The sequence below is a fragment of the Triturus cristatus genome, chromosome 7, assembly GCF_964204655.1.
Source record: "Triturus cristatus chromosome 7, aTriCri1.1, whole genome shotgun sequence".
In the NCBI taxonomy this organism is placed as follows: Eukaryota; Metazoa; Chordata; class Amphibia; order Caudata; family Salamandridae; genus Triturus; species Triturus cristatus.
This window is the reverse complement of record NC_140590.1, coordinates 637,770,795-637,792,106: the sequence shown is the minus strand read 5'-3', so window position 1 is coordinate 637,792,106 and position 21,312 is coordinate 637,770,795.

The window sequence follows — 21,312 nt, the reverse complement described above, 5'->3', positions numbered from 1 at the left end:
ACTGGAGTTCCCCGGAGGAAGCCTGACCCGCACTGTTTGCCCTTATGCCTCGCCTTTTGTTTTTCTTTTAGTTTTTGTGTCTGTTGGACTTAAGTCTCCTGTTCCTTTAGAACTATCCGGAGCCACTACGGGGCTGCGCCCCGGGACTTGACTGCAGCCTTGATAAATGTATATTTCATTCTGTACCTAGCGGCCGGCCCTGGTGGTTGTAGGCCCGTGCTTGTAACCGAATTATTGTTCAATAAAAATTAAAAAAAAAAAACAAAAAAAAAAAAAGAACCTGTCCCACATTCAACTATCCAACCAAGAAGCAAACATTCTCAACAAAGGCCTATCCTTCTGCCCAACGGCTTCATGGAATCTAACCAGAACGCGAATTGATCTGTTTAAATTCATCCGCAGATTGAAATTAAAAGTGTTCTTTGCAGATCAATATACGAGACATGAGCCCTCTGCAACAACAATGACATCTGAACTATCAATTCAAGAGCTCGAACACGTAGACCTACTGACCCATCTCAGCGAGGCAAACGATGACCCAAATACACTAACTAGAACAGCACTTGAACTTGGAATTGACACAAATCTCTCAATTGACAGTAAACTAACCAAAAAATCAACCTTCTTGCCACAACTACCCGCAGGTAACAGCATTGATGCCTTCCACCTAGCAGTCATGCATGATCTAGAACATGAACACACAAAATACCGAAGAAAATCTAAATACCTTCCACAAAATATCACACAGGAAGAAAGGAATGCCATCAAAAACCTCAAAGAAAGAAAAGACCTAATTGTCAAAGAGGCTGACAAAGGTGGAAACCCAGTGACACTCCATATTGACGACTACATTCAAGAGGCAAACCGACAACTTGCCGACACGGCTTGCTATGAACTCCTCACCACAGACCCCACGAAAGACATACTAAAATCAATCACAACTATGCTCAACAAATGGTACACCTCTGGACTTATCTCACAATCCGAAAAACTGTTCCTGTACATCGCACACCCTACCATGCCCTCTCTATACCTCCTTCCAAAGATCCATAAGGGAACTTACCCCCCACCAGGAAGACCTATCATAGCTGGCATCAATTCACCTTGCTCTAGGCTTGGTGAATATGTAGATAGAAAACTACAAGGACTCATGAAGGAGATTCCATCCTTTTTCCAAGACACTAAGGACATTCTAGACAAACTTCAAGACATTACCTGGGAACCGGACTTCATATTGGTTTGTATAGATATTGTCAGCCTCTATACATCTATCCAACACCATGACGGACTCAGTGCAGTACAACTATCACTATGGACACAATCGGCAGATCTACTAGAAAGTAACAAAATGACCTTGGAAATGCTTGACTTCTGTTTGAAAAACAATGTCTTCAGCTTCAATGGAAAAATATATCGACAGATACGCGGTACGGCCATGGGAGCCAAATTCGCGCCGCCGTACGCATGCATCCTAATGAGCCATGTGGAAAAATTCTGGCTATGGGACCCTGAATTTGCTGAATACACCGCCCATATCGTTATGTGGCGGCGCTATATAGATGATATCATCTGTATCTGGCAAGGGGATGAGACATCGCTCAAAAGATTCTTGAAGCAACTAGACAAAAACCCATGGGGAATAAAAACAACCCACACCTTCTCTAAAGAAGAGATCAATTTCCTGGATGTAACTCTCTATGTTAAAGACAACACCCTACAAAGTAAACTATATCGGAAAGAAACAGCTGCTAATTCCATCCTACGTGCTGACAGCTTCCATCCACGACACAACATAAGGAACATCCCAAAGGGAGAACTGTTAAGAACCCGCAGAAACTGCAGTGAGGACGAGGTCTTCAAAACGAAGGGAGAAGAAATGGTGTCTAGACTCACACAACGAGGATATGAACAATCAATGTTAAAAAACACAATGACTACAGTAGCCAGAATAGAGAGAAAACAGATGCTCAGACAAAACAGAGGTGAAAAAAAGAACGATTCAGCAATACGCTTTATAACTGATTACAATATCGGCCATCACCAAATCAGAAAAAGCCTCAAGAAACACTGGCACTTGTTACAACAAACACCAAACCTCACTCATGATCTAAAAACATACCCAGAGATGACTTTTAGACGCGCACCTAACCTGAAGGATATGCTGTGCAAATCAGAATTTGTAGACAAACGGAACATGGTCACTACATTCCTGGACAGGCCCCCAGGATTCCATACCTGCAAAAATTGCAGCATTTGCAAACTCAGCTGTAACAAAACTACAAGAGTCCCGCTAACGGAAGGGCGAGAATTTACGATAAAAGAATGGATTGACTGTAACAGTAAATTCTGCATCTACGTGATAATCTGTCCATGCAACCTTCCGTACATCGGTAGTACAATCAGACCTCTACGGACCAGGATTCAGGAACATTACCGTAACATCCATAAGTACCATTCAGGCCACCCACTCACTGAACACTTTGAAGACAGTCATCCTCACAAAAAGGACTTCCGCTTCTTTGGCTTGGAGGTTGTACACCAAGCAAAAAGAGGGGGAGATCGTGAACTCAAATTACGAAGACGAGAAAGCGAACTGATAATGAACTACAGAACCACAAATCTGGGGCTCAATAAGGATGCGGAAATGCATGTATGGTTGGGAGATGATTAGTTGCTCCCACATACTGTCTTAACCGCCATCCTTAACCAAATGACACCACTACCTGCCTCTCCCAAGATCTCTCACTCGAGGCTCTCCTTAGGAAACCGGAGAATATACAGTGTGTCCCCCCTCATTCGTATATGTATCCATACCAAGATGCAAACCCTATGACCACATGGCACTATTATGTAAATTGGAACATATTTGTGCCCCCTTTTTCCTAATTCTTTGAAATGTTTAGCTTTTCAGAGATATTTGTCATATGTGCTGTTAATACAGACCCCACGAATATGTATCTATATGTTATTTGCATTACGCATTGTGCGGTTTTTCTTAAGTATCAAACTTCCTCATACCTCTACCAGCCTACTTATCTCTTCCAAAACGCTAATCCACTTTTTAAGATGATGAACGCTATTACCATCCCGCTCACCCCCTTGCATTTCTCTTTTCGGTTTATACCCCAATCCAATATGGCGCTCAGCGAAGGCACCTTGCCACTTCCGGGTCACAAACCGGAAGTTCTTACATACGACTCCTATTTCACCGCTCCCTGCTACCGGCTGTCATTACCACCAAATAACACGTACACCAACAGCACCTGGCATTAGCCGAGACCAGAGGTAAGAGATACCCACCCCAAAAAAACCCCGCCCCCCCTCCCTCTCCGATGCACTACCAGACTCCCGCCCGCTATTACGCTTCTATAAGCTTGCTCTTCCTTGTCCTTTCTCCTTATTTTTAGAATCTTCGGGTTTACATACCCTTGTACCAAGATACCACTTTCCGCGAATACCCGGTAAGGGAATCCTGATCCCGCTCTATATTCCATTTGCAATTGCTCACCATATCAGCTCAAACCATGCGTATGCCTGCATTACTCTCAACACTGATTTGAACTCCGTACAGGCTAATATTCACGTCTTGTTTTTACCACCTACAATATATGGAAAATTTAAGAGCACCGCTTTTACTTGGCGACAGTCTCACTTTCAAAATCACTTGCTTGCGTCTATGACATCGACCATACCTATCGATGTGCTATCAATTGTATAACTATACTTCCATTCTATTTTTGCATGTCACACTATTCTTGAAATACGTAATGACTACGCTTTGCGACCGATGAAGCGCCAGTACCTCGACTCGCACTAAGTCACTGATTCACCATTTTGGCGCCACGCACCGATTTACTCGCCCATATTAAGTCTTAACTAATGCTAACTTTCCTCCTTTTTTTTCTCGTGCCTGACCGGGCCACCTTGATGCGCATTCATACCGTAATTATACGTTTGTAACGCCCTGAACGTCTCAGGATCGTTTAACAGACACGACAATGAGGACGCAACCACTTGTGAAGGGTTAGTTCTTTTAATGAAGGCAAATAACATACAAAGAACAAACAAAAGTTATAGTCACTGGAATCCTCCAGGCTAAGTACGTTACCAGCCCACAGCACGGATGGTCCTAACCGTCCTCTGCATATACGCCGATCCCGGCGTATGCCAACAGAGGGCAGAAATGAAATGGCCGACAATGCCAATCGGTAGGCTGTGAGGGGCACGAAGAGTGTTGGGGAGAATCGAGGAGTCAGGGAAACACCCAGCCGGGGTCTCTACCTGAAGGGAGCAGCCGCTCAACCTCTTCCTCAGACTGCACCGGGACGCGGAGTCACCTCCTGGTGATGCGTCACCGATACCCCAATCACAAGCAAGAAGACTGAACCGAGAGCAGCCGCTCGATCGATCCTGTGGACTTCCGAGTCTGTAACGCGGCAAACACCTCCTGGTGTGCGTTACAGCTGGCAGTCCCTGTGTCTCTGGTCGGGCTGGGAGTTACGACTCCAACCAGCAAAAGCGCCACTGCGCTTGGACTCAGCCGAGTCAAAAAGCGAAGCTCAATGGTTGACCGGTAGAGCTTCCGGGTCCTTCACAGGTGACGATGGGGCAAGACACGGCCCAGGGAGTAACGACTCGACCTACCTCCGTTCTTGCCTTACTGGAGCACCACTCCGGAACACTGCTCTTCACGAAGCAGGTACGTCGGTGTAAACACAATATCCGACAGCCTTGTACCTCCCGGTTCCTCCCTTTATAGGGCGTGTTTTCCTTGAGTTATGTAACAGCTCTCCTGTTTACATAAGGGCGTGTTTCCCTTGAGTTATGTAACAGCTCTCCTGTTTACATAAGGGCGTGTTTCCCTTGAGTTATGTAACAGCTCTCCTGTTTACATAAGGGCGTGTTTCCCTTGTATGACAGGAATTCTTGACAGTACATCCTCCCTCTCAGCGGCTCCCCACGGGTCCTGCGCTGGCAGGAAAACGCCGATGGAACAAGGAGACCAAGCGCGGAGCATGAACCCCTTCAGCCGGTTCCCATGAATGCTCCTCCGGGCCATAGCCTTTCCACGCAACCAGGTACCACAGCTTCCCCCTGCGCCATTTGGACGCCCGTATGCCCGACACTTCATACTCCACCTCCGACTCCACGCATACCGGCCTAGGTGTCCCAGACGGCTTGGAGGGTGCTGGTTTGAGCAATGATACATGAAAGACAGGGTGTATCCGCAATGACTGGGGCAAGCACACCTTCACGTTCACGGGACCCATACACTTGGTAATTCGATAGGGGCCCATGTACTTGGGATGGAACACACTGTTCTTTCGAAACCTCATGTTTCTTGTGGATATCCAGACGTAGTCTCCAGTGCGGTACAGTGGCCCAGGCCTTCTCTTCCTATCTGCCGCAGCCTTGTATCTTCTCTTGGCCTCTATTAGGACAGCCCTTGAGCGCATCAACGTGTCTTTTATGTGTGCCACCCTGTCCGCTGTGGCGGGAATCCTGTCCTCTCTGAACGGATGTAGAAATGGTAAGAACCTGGGATGTTGGCCATAGTTGCTATAGAACGGAGATGACTGTGTGGAGCTGTGAGTGGCGTTGTTATAGGCTATCTCTGCAACCCATAGCAAGTCGACCCATTCTTCCCTGCCCTGGTCCACAAAACATCGCAGATACTGTTTGAGCGTTTGGTTCAGGCGCTCGGTTTGGCCGTCCGTTTGAGGGTGGTAGCTGGTGGACAGGGCGGTCTTAACATGCAGCGCAGTGCACCAAGTCTTCCAGAATTGCGCAGTAAACTGCGACCCCCGGTCCGACACGATCACCCCAGGTAATCCATGCAGTCGTACCACATTCTTTAGGAGTAGTGACGCCAATTCCCCGGCCGTAGGGACTCTCTTGCAGGGGATGAAGTGCCCCATTTTCGTCAAGTAATCCACCACCACCAGTATTGCCGTCATCCCCTGGTCTACCGGTAGGCCCACCACGAAGTCCAGTGATATGCTATCCCATGGTCTATCCGGGGTCGGAAGTGGATGTAAGAGCCCTTGGGTTCGGCCATGGTCGGCCTTCATGGTAGCACACGTAGGACACTCCTGTCCCCACCTCCTGACATCCACTCTCATGGTTGGCCACCAGAAATGCCGTCCCATGCTAGCCACCGTTTTTTCAAAGCCCAAATGACCTGCGCATGGAGAGTCATGGCACCAGATGAATGCTTGTTTCCTTAGCCTAGGCGTGGGTATCAATAGGCACCTGCCCTTCAGGGGTATCCCGTCCTTCAGCTGCCATTCTCTGTGACTGAGGAGCCACCTCCGCCATGCGAATGACCTGATCCCTCTCTTTATTCCCCTCAGGAAAGTATCCGGTTGGATAACCCCCAATACCATCCTCGGGGAAATGATGGAACGCTCGGTTGCAGGCAATGGTTCCTTAACTGCAGATTGACGGGACAGGGCGTCCGCCTTCCGGTTTTCCGTCCCCAGCCGATATGTGATGCGGAAGTTGAACCCCGCAAAGAAGATCATCCACCGCAGCTGCCTGGGAGAAAGGTGTCTAGTGGCCGTCATGAACTGTAGGTTCCGATGGTCCGTGTACACCGATACCACATGTCTTGCCCCCATCAACCAATGCCTCCATTCGGTGAAGGCGTCCTTGATTGCGAGAAGCTCCTTCTCCGCAATATGGTAGTTGCGTTCGGCGTCGTTGAGTTTGCGGGACATGTACGCAACGGGATGAAGCACCCCTGTGTCGTGGTTGCGTTGGGACAAGATAGCCCCCAGCGCCACATCCGACGCGTCCGCTTCCACCACGTAGGGGAGATCCGGATCGGGGTGAGCCAACACCGGCGCCTTACCAAAGGCGCTTTTCAGGGCCTCAAAGGCTTTGTTCGCTTCAGGGGACCAGACAAACTCCTTGGACTTCCTCAGTAGCTGTGTGATTGGGGCCACCACTCCTGAAAATCCATCTATAAACCGCCTGTAAAAGTTGGCGAAGCCAATGAAACTTTGGACGTCCTTCACGCTTTGGGGCACCGGCCATTCTTTCACCGCCTTGATCTTTCGTTCTGCCATCTCCTGTCCCTCTGGACTCAGCATCACTCCGAGGAATTCCACGGATGTGACGTGGAAGTCACACTTGCTGAGTTTACAAAACAGCATGTTTTCCCTCAGCTTTTGGAGCACAGCTTTGACGTGATGTACGTGCTCCTCCACACTGGACGAATAGATGAGGATGTCGTCGATATATACGACCACGTAGATATCCAACTCCTCTCTGAATACCTCATTCAAAAAGTACTGAAAGGCTGCCGGGGCGTTGCACAGACCGAACGGCATGACGAGGTACTCAAAAAGGCCGAACCTGGTCTTAAAGGCGGTCTTCCACTCGTCTCCGTCCCTCATGCGCACCAGATGGTATGCCCCTTTCAAATCCAACTTGGTGTAGATACGAGCTTTCTTGACCTGTTCCAGAAGTACACTGATGAGAGGCAAGGGGTACCGATTTTTTATGGTTATCGCATTCAATGCCCTAAAGTCCACACAGGCTCTCAGCTCCCCATTAGCCTTCGGGATGAAGAAGAGTGGCGAGGCGGCCGGAGACTTGGACGGGCGGATGAATCCTAGCTTGAGGAGTTTATCCAGGTACCCCCGGAGATGCACGTTTTCAGGCTCCGTCAGGGCATACAGCCTGCCGCTGGGAACGCTGGCCCCTGGCACCAGGTCGATCTGGCAGTCAAACTGTCTATGTGGTGGTAGCACTTCCGCCTTCACCTCATCAAATACATCCTCAAAACTGTGATAAGCCTGGGGGAGAGCCACATCTTTTTCTGCCGCTGTAGCCACCGTCTGACTCCCGCTCTCATCTGCGTCAAGGGATTCCGTTCTTATTCCACAATGCAGGATGCAATACGGTGATGTCATTTCGATGCGATGTGTTGGCCAATCCACAAAGGGGTTGTGTTTCTGTAGCCACGGCAATCCCAATATGACGCCATATTGGGGCGCTCGGATGATGTTAAAATCGATTTGTTCCAAATGGTTCCTCCCATATCTCATCGGAAGGACCCCCGTGTGCTGTCCGATGGGCCCCGTCACCAATCGCCTTCCGTCTACCGCATAGACGTCTTCGGGTACTGCTTTGGGAAGAAGCACTAGCCCTAGCCTGCATGCCTCGTTGTGGTCCATAAACATGCCAGTGGCCCCTGAATCCACCATGGCCACAACGGGTATCCACTGGTCATGCACTCCCACGTGCACCGTGATAAACAGGTGTCGTTGTCCCTTAGTGACCGAGTTGGAAAGTGAAGGGATGGATGAGTGACTCCGAGATGCCCCTTCTCTGGTCTTGGAGTCCTCTAGTTTTCCGCCGGTATGTCCACCACGGCTGTTACCGACCGGTTGGCCCGATAACGTGACGTCTTCGGTTTGGCAGGGCATTCACGTACGTAGTGGCCTTTTTTGCCACAATATAGGCACAATCCTTGTTTACGGCGTGACTCTTTCTCCGTGGCTGTGAGGCTCGCTCGTATTGCGCTGATGTCCATGGGTTCTCCCTTGGATGCGGTGGAAGTTTCAGGACTTCCCACCGTCACATAGGATGGAAGGGATTTTCCTTTTCTCCTATGATCCCCCTTTCTTTCACTTAGCCTATGTTCCAGCCGTAATACCAGGTTGATAAGGCCCTCACATGTCTTGGGTTGAGGGTCAATATGAGCCACGGCGTCCTTGAGCTCATCGCACAGCCCTTGATGGAAGAGCGCCGTCTGTTTAGCAACAGGCCACTTGGTTTCCGCAACCAGCCTTCGGAACGCGTTGAGATACTGCACCAGGTCGTTGGATCCCTGTCTCAACTCAAGCATTTCACGGTCCGCCGTGTACGAGTCAGCCCTTCTGTCGAATACCTTCAGGAATTCCTCGCGAAAAGCACCCCAATCACATAAGAGGGGGTCGTCCCTGCTCACCAGAGGTACGGCCCATTGTGCCGCGTTTCCAGCCAAATAGGATATAAGGAAAGCCACACGAGCCTGACTCGTGGGGAACGCCTTTGGTTTGCACGATAAATGTAGCGCCACTTGTGTGAGGAATACCTGCACTGTGTTAGGATCCCCACTGTACCTCTCTGGTGTTGCCAAGGGGATGGCTACCGGCATTTCCACTACTACCGCAGGGGTCTGGTTCGTGAGGGAGGTGCTGGGCGTGAGCGGGTCCAATTGGATAGCATCCAGTCTGGCTTTTACATCGGCTGTTTCTTGCCTAGAGGCAGCCACTTCAACTTGCATGGCCGCTAAAGCAGCCAGCACATCATCAAGTGTTGCCATGTCTGTTATCGACCGGGAGACAGTTAGTGTTATTAAGGTCGGATATTTTGTAACGCCCTGAACGTCTCAGGATCGTTTAACAGACACGACAATGAGGACGCAACCACTTGTGAAGGGTTAGTTCTTTTAATGAAGGCAAATAACATACAAAGAACAAACAAAAGTTATAGTCACTGGAATCCTCCAGGCTAAGTACGTTACCAGCCCACAGCACGGATGGTCCTAACCGTCCTCTGCATATACGCCGATCCCGGCGTATGCCAACAGAGGGCAGAAATGAAATGGCCGACAATGCCAATCGGTAGGCTGTGAGGGGCACGAAGAGTGTTGGGGAGAATCGAGGATTCAGGGAAACACCCAGCCGGGGTCTCTACCTGAAGGGAGCAGCCGCTCAACCTCTTCCTCAGACTGCACCGGGACGCGGAGTCACCTCCTGGTGATGCGTCACCGATACCCCAATCACAAGCAAGAAGACTGAACCGAGAGCAGCCGCTCGATCGATCCTGTGGACTTCCGAGTCTGTAACGCGGCAAACACCTCCTGGTGTGCGTTACAGCTGGCAGTCCCTGTGTCTCTGGTCGGGCTGGGAGTTACGACTCCAACCAGCAAAAGCGCCACTGCGCTTGGACTCAGCCGAGTCAAAAAGCGAAGCTCAATGGTTGACCGGTAGAGCTTCCGGGTCCTTCACAGGTGACGATGGGGCAAGACACGGCCCAGGGAGTAACGACTCGACCTACCTCCGTTCTTGCCTTACTGGAGCACCACTCCGGAACACTGCTCTTCACGAAGCAGGTACGTCGGTGTAAACACAATATCCGACAGCCTTGTACCTCCCGGTTCCTCCCTTTATAGGGCGTGTTTTCCTTGAGTTATGTAACAGCTCTCCTGTTTACATAAGGGCGTGTTTCCCTTGAGTTATGTAACAGCTCTCCTGTTTACATAAGGGCGTGTTTCCCTTGAGTTATGTAACAGCTCTCCTGTTTACATAAGGGCGTGTTTCCCTTGAGTTATGTAACAGCTCTCCTGTTTACATAAGGGCGTGTTTCCCTTGTATGACAGGAATTCTTGACAACGTTTATCTCTTATATTTGCATGGCAATTGACACTTTGCCCTTGTTTAAACATATACCCGTAATGCTGAACTGTAAATATCCACATCTTTTCGAATGTTGATTTTTGTCTCTATACGTCACATGACCGCGTTATCTCGTCACAACCTTTTGCACGCTCGATGACTGTATTTAATACTGTTGACTCCTTTGGACCACCCTGCTCCTATATGACATACTATTCTTATCCTCTTCTGTCTCTATATGATCTTCTGACTTCAAACAACGATGTATTTGTGATTATGTTCTCTTCGCAACCATGCTCCCTGACAACCGGAAATTGTTGTTTTGTAATTTGTCTCGCATATGCGCACCACTCCTTGAATGTTTATACCTATTTTCTTTCTCTCAAAATTTTTTTTTGATGCGTCTGTATTTCTAAATTTACTGTGCTAAAACGGTCGCAATTGTTACATTTACCTTCCTTGACATGGACTTATAAATATGTTGACTCCTTTCGCCCAATATATCCACTTTTCCTTTCCCACTCTCATTATCCAAATCACACCCCTATCCTTTTCTTATTAAACTTACTTTATTCTGCACAACTGCTCTACTACACCTCTACTCCCCCTCACCTATACATTTCCGCTGCAACTCATACCACAAACTTGACTTAATTAAACCTTGTCATTTCCCTCGCACCCCAACTCTGACCCGTTTCTCACTTTCTTCTCACTCCCTCTTCTCCCTCTTCCCTTACTTATTCTCTCTTACGCTTCGCTTCTACACTTACCACCCACTACTATGCACATGATTTACACATGACTAACCATACCCTGTCTTAATCAACCCTTGATGTTACTTTGTCTATGTACAGCCCTGAGGAAGCCCCAGGCCTGATGGCCAATTAGAGGGTGAAACACGTGTTGGCTGTGCCATCCTTTCTTCTTTTTCAGCTACTAATAAAAAAATACAAATATCTTATCTTCATCATCTGATCCATTTGTATCAATCGGATATTTTATCCTAATCAACGGAAATTTATACTCTAGCCCAGATACACCCGCAAAAAACTTACTTCAACTTAGGGGGATAGGGGCCCCTCCCCCTGTTTCTGGGCCAGAACTAGTATCAGAAGGATATATGCTTATTAAATGACGAGTAAGGGATGAGGATTTTTTCCCCTCACCTACATACAACGAATCTTATATTTGCCTATATTGTGAAAATACAAAATTGAACAACATATATAACTATATTTACAAAGTAATAATACTTTATATATCCAGCAATTCACATATAACATTGATAATCCTTTTTTTCCGTTTTTCTAAAGATTACAATACAGAAGCTTTTTTTCCCAGAAATATAAGTGTGACAATCATCCATCTAGACCATGATTTTGAACAAAACCATACATTCCCATAACTCATACTTTCATTTACCACATGCTAATCTTACAGGCTTATTGAGTCTCAACACTCACCAGTGCAACCGCACTCAGTTGGAGTATGTTCTTACGAATCTTAATATCATGACATAAAGACCATAATAATGTTGGTCATGTCTGCAATGACAATGAATATCTATTAGTTCTATCTTCACTTAAATACAATTGTGAGGCTTTTGTATATATTTATTCAATAGGTACCTCATAGGTTAAATCCTATCATAAGTACCATATCCTATATTAATTATAGCGAGGAATGATCAAGGACGAAATAAAGAAATACAAACATGATATAATATGGAACTTTACTATTTGCTGTGTCAAATAGAGCACCTTGACATTTAATATAGATTTAGCAGCACGCTTTGAAATAAACTGATAATCCAGGGGGGACGAACTTGCGTGTATAACGATAGGACCCAATCCAAAATGGCGGCTAAATTAGGAGCAGTCCGGGGAATAACAGGAAATAACAAGATTAAATTAGAATAGAGTGTAGAACAATTGCAGAAATATATTTGATAATATTTTTAAATTGGGAACCATCTATTGAAGTAGAACGTTGTCTAAATATTCTAATACAACCTATTGATTAGATAAGACAAACTAGTCCAAGATGGCGACTTTGTTGACAACACGACTTGAGGGAAAAATTTGAATAAAGTTCAGGACGGGGAAAAAAAGCTTAACAAGCAGACACTCCCATATCTCGACTGCCGTACATACTAGATATAAAAGCAGTCGTAATCACGTAACCTGACATTCCACGCGCGGATTGAAGACGCGGTGCATACTCTGGGTGAAAAGGTCTCGTTGGATAAACAAGTAAGGCAAAAAGAAGGGGGAGGTGTGTTATAATTTTTATTCGCATCTGAGATAGATATTTAAGACGCTGCTTACGTGTAGATTAAGGAACACGGAGTATTCAGTTACAGCTCTTTAGTAGTGGTGTTAGAATCTCTATCCGCTTCTGAAATAGAATAGCTAAGATGCTTTTTATGTGGAGACCGAGGGTTACGAAATGTTCGGTTACCACTTGTTATTTATTGACACACAAATTTAGCCTTGCGCATGCGCCATGAGAAATTGCCAAATTAAATATCATAAGGCAGGATCTTGAATAGATAATAAGGGTGTACGATCACCTTTCACTCTAAATTACGAGTCAACATTAAAACATATATTATATTGTAGGATAGTGGCAAGGCTGATCAGGCATTTTTATTCTTTATATATCGAAAGCCACGAAGGAGTGAGCCCACCATAGAGGATACAGGGATTGATTGACGCCCGGTACTTATGGTTGCTACACTATCGGAAAATAAACCCGACTTAAAACAAGCCCAATTGTTGCTTCAGGTACTAATAAACCACAGGTGAGGATGATGGAGTTTTACACTTTTGAAAAAAGACTCATTGTAATCTAAGAAATGAGCACAAAGTATGCGCAGCTTAAACGTTATGTTGATCCCTTTTTTTCCCTCAAGGGAATTTTTATCTAGATGTCAAGAGTCTGGGGAAGTGCCTCAAGTTGACGTTGATCTACTGATATCCATATAATAAGGATTTAACCTATGAGGTACCTATTAAATAAATATATACAAAAGCCTCACAATTGTATTTAAGTGGAGATAGAACTAATAGATATTCATTGTCATTGCAGACATGACCAACATTATCGTGGTCTTTATGTCATGATATTAAGATTCGTAGGAACATACTCCAACTGAGTGCGGTTGCACTGGTGAGTGTTGAGACTCAATAAGCCTGTAAGATTAGCATGTGGTAAATGAAAGTATGCGCTATGGGAATGTATGGTTTTGTTCAAAATCATGGTCTAGATGGATGATTGTCGCACTTTTATTTCTGGGAAAAAAAGCTTCTGTATTGTAATCTTTAGAAAAACGGAAAAAAGGATTATCAATGTTATATGTGAATTGCTGGATATATAAACTATTATATGTTGTTCAATTTTGTATTTTCACTATATAGGCAAATATAAGATTCGGCCTTTTAATTTGAGGAGAAAAAAGTATTGTCCTGAAGAATGTGGTTCTTATTGTCAATATACCATCGAAATGCGTCGACGCTTACATATGGTGCTAAATTTGGAGAAGTCAGCATACTGTTACAGACAGGGAATTCAAACCTATGCTCGATGCTGCCTAAACAAATGTCCAAATTAACGCTTTAAAAGACATAGTGTATTGTCTCTTTTCGCATTCTCCTTTTTAATATGTTTTTTAATGATTTTGGAATTTATATGTTTTAACCTTGGCAAATTAAATTTTTGATTGTATATGAACCCTAATGAATTTTAATGTGATTAAATTTATATGTGCAGTGTACATTCATGTATTTGTAATATTGATTAAAAACTGATTTATATCTTTACGAGGCTGTAGTTGACATATAACTGCCCCAATCATCAACATTGGTGTGAGATGTGTGGTTTATACGAATAATATATGTGTATGATAAGGATTGAATATCTGATTTACCCAAAAGGGAAAACTTTTTTTAACTTGAACATATATTTATATACATAAATAACAAGCTAAAAATGCGAGTACTCATAAGAATCTTTTCTAACTAGTTCTACTCCAGTGTACCTAACCTAAGTGTAGTTCAAGGTAAGAAGTAGGTGATGTATTCTATAGTATGGTAGGTTATAGTATGGTATGCTATAGTCTGGTATGCCAAGTCTGGTATTCCAAGAGTCCCTCTATGTTCTAGTCAGCTCCATACCTTGAGAATGAGAGAGGTGGGAATCTCTTTCCGGATCTCGAACTCTAACACCCTGCGAAGGGAGTCAGAACATTGGAAGCTGGATTCTTTGCGAGCAGGGATGACAGCATCTCTTATCAGTGCATCAGGCCGGGACACGGGCTCCTCTAAAGTCGAGGTCTCCTCCCACTTGCTTGGACAAGGGAAGGTATATTTATACCTGGTCGGTGCCGTGGAATGTTAGCATTGACGTAAAGTCTGGCAGAGGAAGACGTCAGGATGAACCCTTAAGGAATAGCGGTTCAAATATAACAATAAAGTGTGTTCTTGGAGAAATCAATAATCCTGTGCTAGGGGAACTCCCAAGAGCTTAAGGGTCTGGTTTCGAAGAACTCGTTGTGACGTTGGGGTGGACGGATGTAGGTGACCATGCCTGTATTTGGATAGCATGGCTAATGCCTAAATAAGGACTGGGATCTTATGCCTATATAACGGCAATGCGAATTGTGCCTATATAAGGACATGTTTCAGGAAAACCTATATACGGACACCTAAAGCGGAATACAACACTGGTTTGTGAATGATGGTGTACGTGTAGTCCTGCAGGCCGATCCCCCACCTCTCAGTCCTCGGAGGCATCTTCGCTCGAGGATTGCCGAATATGGTGATCAGGGCCTGATGATCGGTAATGAGCGTGAAGTTTTTCCCGTAGACGAACAGATGGAAGTGCTCACATGCCCACACAACCGCCAGACTTTCCTTCTCGGGCTGTGAGTATGCTTTCTCTGTGTCAGTGAGGCTGCGGCTGGCATAGGCCACAATGTGATGCTGCTCTCTCTCGTCATTGTACTGAGCTAGAAAAGCGCCAAGTCCGACAGGGCTGGCGTCGACTGTAATCTCAGTCTTTCTTCTGGGGTTGAAGTATGCCAGATGGACGGCAGAGCCTTTTGATCTTACTGAAAGCGTGCTCGCAGGCAGTGGACCAGTGGAAGCTTTGTCCTTGTCTCATGAGTTCTCGCAGTAGGTAACTTATGGTCGCATAGTCCTTGATGTATCGGACGCAATAACTAGCCATGCCCAGAAAGGATCGAATGTCACTGACATCGTGAGGCTGCGGAGTGTCGGCCAGTGCTGAGACTTTTTCAGGATCAGGTCTCATGCCGTCTTCGGAGAAGATGTGACCGTAGAACTTGAGGGTTGACTTGTGGAATTCACATTTGTCTCGGTTGAGTGTGAGGTTGGCATTGAGAAGGGCATGACACACGCAATCTAGGGCTTTGTCATGATCTTCGTGTGTTGCGCCAAACACGAGGATGTCGTCACTGTAGTTGAATGAGTTCGGGATGTGGTGGATCACTCGCCGAACTGCCTCTTGAAAAATCTCTGCCGCTGAGGAGATACCAAAGTTGAGGCGCTTGTATCTGAAGAGCCCCTGGTGTGTGGTAAATGTGGTGATGTATCTAGATTTTTCATGGAGTTCGAGCTGGTGGTACCCTTTATTGAGGTCCAGTTTTGAGAAAACTGTCGCTCCATTCAAACGATAGATCATGTCACTGATGTGAGGTCTGGGATGCCTCTCCCGTTCGATGGTTGTGTTCGGGGCTCGCATGTCCACACACAGGCTCACTTTGTTCTCATGCCGTCGTTTGGGTACAACAACTACTGGTGACACCCATGGAGTAGGTCCAGTTGACCTTTCTATGATGTCCGCTCTCAGCAGGTCTTGGAGTTTGTCATCAACTGTTTGTTGGAGATGGAATGGTACTTTCCTATGATGTTGAGCCACAGACGTTACTTGCTCGCTGATGTGTAGTTTGACTTTGACGTGGGCTAGTTTTCCTAGGCCCGAGAATAATTTCGGTAACTTGTTTATTATGTCTGGCGAGTCATCAACTTTGAATAGAATCTCTACCAGCTTCAGGCGTTCTGCTGTAGGTAAGCTGAGAAGGCAGTCAGCGGCTTCAGGGCCTTCTATTACGTGAATTTGAGCCTGAATTGTTCTGTTCTTGTAGGTCAATGATGTGGGGAATCGTCCCAAGCACGGCAGTGGTTCTTTGGACATCCACGTGTAGACGCGCACTGTGGCTGGTTCTAAATTTGGCTTCAGGCACATCCTCTCATATTCAGTCGTGCAGATGTAGTTGAGCGATGCTCCCGTGTCTAGAACAAATTTGGCGGAATGATTTCCCATTTGAATGTGTAACTGGGAGTATTTCTTTATCCGGTCTAGGTCTGCCACCATGCACACATATTCATCACTGTCTTGCGATATAGGAGTGAGGGCGGCCGATTCTCTTGACGTTGATCGTCAGGATCGATATGAAGTTTGTGAGTGGGTGGTGAATCTGGACGAGCTCGTTGAGCGGTCCCTTCTTCTTCGCACTGCCCTAATATGGTGGCGTGGTCCAGTACTTTGCTTGGTCGGTCCCACTTCTTTACGACGAGTTTGGCATATTGCCACAAAATGATTGTCCCTTCCGCATCGGTGACATTGTTGTCCCATGGCTGGGCAGGGGCCTGTGTGAGGGTAGCCCAGGCCACAGCGATAACATTGTGGTGGTTGTTTGTGGGTGTTGCCGCTTCTGGTCCTACCATGGGATGAGCTCGTGGACTTTCCGGGTCCCCGATGATCCGGCCGGCGTCTTGCTTCTGTATGAGATTGTATTCGGAAGGCTTGTTCTCGTTTTTAGGTCTCGCCTACGCAGCGCGCAAGCGCTGCTATTGGAGTGACCTCTTGGAATCACTCCGGGCTTTATTGGGAACCCGTGCATGTTTGCACTGCTCCCAGTGAGCCCTTGTGCATGTGTGGTGTTTACCTTGCGGGAGTGAGCAGCGGAGCCACCTGTTAGCAATTATCGCGCTCGCTCCCGTAAGGTAAATGATTGTCTTTCAGCGCTGCTTGTTAAACGAGGAAAGCCCCTGCCCGTATAAAGCGCGCCTCACTTGCACCGATTTTCTGTCACTTTCAAATACTGTCCTGACTTGCGCGAAGTAGCCCTCTCATCTCATCTGCCCCCTTACATCCCCTGTACTCAAACCGCTCTTTGCCCTGTGTTTTTGTATCACTCCCTACTGCTCCTGTGTGCTCATTTGGCACTAACTGCCGCCCCTGCATCCCTCAGTTCTCGGCCCTCTCCTTAACCTGTTTTAATCACCCCTTCCTGCCCCCGTGTTCCACTCATATGTGCACACATCTGCCATCCGAGCATCCTTCTGTTCTCATCCCCTCCTTGCCCTGTATTTTAATCATCACAACTTCCCGTGTTCCCCTCTGTGTGCTCATCTGTCCCCCTGTATTCATCCCTCTTTTTGCCTTGCGTTTTCTTCATCCCTTCCTGCCCCCTGTGTTGCACTCTGTGTGCCCATCTGCCACTCCTCGACTCCCCTGCTACCCTCTGTTCTCCTTTCCTTGCCTGGTGTTTACATCGCCTTTTGTTGCCCACTGTGTTCCACTTCTCTGGGCACACATCTGCCACCCTCTGTTCTCGCCCTCTCCTTTTCCGGTGTTTTCATCACCCCTTCGTGTCCCATGTTTTCTATTCTTTATGATATTCTGCCACTGCTGGCTGCTCCTGCACTCCCCCCACCCCGCCCCTGTTCTCATCCCTGTCCTTGCCCGGTGTTTTCATCATCCCGCTCCTTGTACTGTGTTTTCATCACCCCTTACTGTCCCGTTTCCACTGTGTGCTCATCTGCCACTAACCGCCGCCCCCTGTAGCCCTCTGGTCTTATCCCTCTCATTGCCGGTGTTTTGATCACCCTTCTCCTTGTCCTTCGTTTTCATCACTCCTTCCTGTCCCATTTTCCACTCTGCGCTCATCTGTCACTTCTGACTGCCCCTGCACCCCTCTGTTTTCACCCCTCTCCTTGTCCTGTATTTTCATAACCCCTTCTTGTCCCATGTGCTCATCTGCCGCCCTAGTCATCCCTCTCTTGCCCTGTGTTTTCATCACCCCCTCTGTGCCCCTGCTCTTTCCCACCTACACTAAGCCCTATAGCTGAAACCTCTGACATCACCATGCCTGCTGCATGCGCTTCTAGTTCCTCCCCAAAACTAGCGTGGTTTCATAGACACATTCTTTATTAATAATAAAAAAGCGCCTCGTTCCTCACATTGCAATAAACTGTTTGCTGATGAAGTGCTGAGAACGTATTGACGTGTCCATGGTTTCATGTATGTGCCTCAAATGGCCGCGGTATGCTCCTTTGTGGTCAGTGTCCTAATTCCGTATGTGTTTCCAGCGTATATGGTTTATTGTGTTGGGCGATAATGTGCATTTTGTGACGAGCAGTACCTTCCATGGTACTTTAAAGCTTGTGTTTTGCTGTTATGTTTCGCAACGTTAACCCCTCACATGTGTCTGGTTACAGCTGAAATGTCGTCATCGTGTTTAATTGGTGAGCCTACGGGATGGCTCGGCGTGTGAAGCAACCTCAGGCGTGACCTACAGGTCAGAAGGTCAAGTCCTAGTCGGGCCGACACAGCTCTTCATTCTCCCGTAGCCGTTAGTTGAGCTCCATTACGTTGGTGTACTAGGTGACGCCTTTTATTTACAGCGTTTAGGAGTCGCAGTCTCTGGTCATATGAGCTATGGTAATCCCGCACAATTTATTGTATTTGTTATCTTGAACTAGTTTGTGTCTTGTGCCCACTTTTCGTTGGGAGCTTGTAGAACTGTGGCCCTCTGTTCCCGGCTGCCACATAAATTACTTTGAACTGAAGAGGTCTTGAACGAAGAAGCACTCTTCTCTGCGAACACTTCAAGAATGTTCTTCGGCGCTATACATGCAGATACGTGAACTCAGATGACGTGCTTTAACCATTTTGTAGCGGTGAAAGTGTGTGGTATCTAGTGATTAAATGGAAAATAGAAGTGGGGGTACTCTGTATCAGGGTTCTGAGAAGTGCCGGTACTCTCTAATTAAAAGTATTACTACTCGCTTGAGAAGTGCAGGTACTCTCCTTCTAAAAATAAAAAAAAGTGTCGGTACTTAGGACCGCACAGTACCGGCCCATTTAAAGTACTAACGGTATCCGATCCCAGACAGATGGAGGGAGAAAGAGTATGTACGTGGTGACAGTTAAAAGGGAATGAGGTAGAAATGGAGATTGAGATTAGTCGTAATTTTTGTATAGTGCTTAAATGTTTACTCATGTGATCAATGAGTTAAAGACACAAGTGTGGGTGATGGAGTTGTGTACTGACGACAACGATCGCGAAGTAAGGGGTTTCTAATTGTTTTTGCTTTTTATACTTTATACAGTGATCTCTTTATACTGCTTTTATTTTTATTATGTAATTTTGTTCATGAGATATATGCCTATGTAATAACATATATAAATTGATTACACTGCTACAACTTACTGCCGTGCAATAACACAATAACAAGTCAGTTTATAACAGCATGAACAATACATTCCGAAGAGTTGTACACATCAATATTATGTACCAGCCTTATATTAAGCAATTTTAAACATTGAAGCTGCATTCCTGTCTAATAAAATTCCTGTTGTTCTCATATATTGGACTTTTTTTTAAATCGTGCTCGGATGTTGCCATGTCTCAAAGTCCTTGCATGGTTTTTTAGGGATGCCCTACGTTTAGTAATGGAGTTGCTGTTACAATAGGGGTTATCTCTGTGTTAGTTGGACAGCCCCCCCCACCCAACAATTCCAGACAATCTTCAGGTGAGTAGTAGTTACTTGTAAATAACTTCACGTTTGGAAAAATATCCATTATTTGAAAGCAACTCAAGTTATTTGTCAGAAAATTGTGCTAAGTAATACGGTGAGCCACCACGCACGTTTGTTCAGTATGGAAAGAGTTAATGTACGCGTAACGCACCACACCACGTGACCCCTAACTGAGGCATTCCTGTTCATTACCTCAGATAAAAGCCTGCCTGAATGACAGTGTACTGTGAAATGAAAGCTTGTGACTTAATTGAAGGACAAACACCACATAATGCAGCGCAGATACGCCGCTACTGCCTGCATACAGCACACAGTGTACGGCCTCTAGCTGCTAAATACACACAGATCATAAGCGCCCCACAGGGCAAGTGGGGTCGTGCTTGCAGCTCCCGGACTCGGCAAAGCCTCAGCAACCCAGACACTAGACTAAAACACTGCACTGCATGGGACACCGCGTACCACCACTAGGCCTGTAACCCATTTCCTTACCACCAGTCCAGCATGGGAATACAGTAACAAACACTGCCCCGGACTGGACCCACCCCGAGGCCTGCAGCCCCTTTCCTTACCACCCCCCCAGAGTGTCACTCCACCACCACCGCTTACTGGAGGGAGGGCACAGACCCTCGTCTACACTGGGCGGCAATCTAGCATAGTAAGGACCTGCCAGTAGCCTGTCCCACAGAGAAAACAAGCATTGGCATAGTAAATAGGTCTTGCCTTTGGGACCTTATAAGTGTTTAGCCTTGCAACAGTTGATGTTGTTGCACCAAGGATATTGTGCTGCATAACTAAATACTTATAAGGTCCCAAAAGCGAGACCTATTGGCTATGCCAATGCTTGTTCTGTTTTGCCAAATGCAAAAACAACAGTTGATGGACAGAATGCAGAACAATGTCATACATTCACCCCAGTACAGAGATCTGGGCCTAAATCCATCGTTTTTTTGCTCACCATGCCATTCCAGTTTGTTTCCGGTCCAGGCAGGACCTGGCTTGGCAGTTCGGGCTGGACTGTTCCCATGAGGCACAGAGTCAAGACTGATTTGCATATGGCCAGGTCTAAACTGGG